Raw genomic sequence first — 277 nt, 5'->3', positions numbered from 1 at the left:
GCTGCTGCTGCTGCTGCTGCAGGTTGTTGCGCGGTTTGGGTGCAGGGACGAATGCGGTGGAGGCTCTGGCGTTCGCCGCTGCCGCTGCTGCTGCTGCTGCTGCTGCTGCTGCTGCGCCCAGCGCTGCTTCGTCGCGGAGCTCGTCGAGAGAAGTAGTCAGCAGCAAAGGACCTTCCCCTACTTTTCTGTTCATCAAATATGGAATTCCTCTTATGGCAGCTTTTTTGAGTCCCTCGAGGCCCCCGTTGCTGCTGCTGTAGGCTGTACATACACCCCA

The 277-nt window shown here is 59.6% G+C and overlaps 1 protein-coding gene across 1 annotated transcript in view; it reads right to left on the bottom strand.

Annotated features, from left to right (window-relative positions):
• The window catches only part of ETH_00033590 (TBC domain-containing protein, putative), a gene marked incomplete at both ends in the record, with an annotated part of 4,822 nt that overhangs the window by 2,165 nt on the left and 2,380 nt on the right, over positions 1–277 (bottom strand). The window lies entirely within an intron of this gene.

Source organism: Eimeria tenella, genomic scaffold (genome assembly GCF_000499545.2).
Source record: "Eimeria tenella Houghton genomic scaffold, Eth_scaff1929, whole genome shotgun sequence".
Classification (NCBI taxonomy): Eukaryota; Apicomplexa; class Conoidasida; order Eucoccidiorida; family Eimeriidae; genus Eimeria; species Eimeria tenella.
The sequence above is the reverse complement of the archived record's forward strand: the minus strand, read 5'-3'. Positions and strand labels throughout refer to the sequence as shown.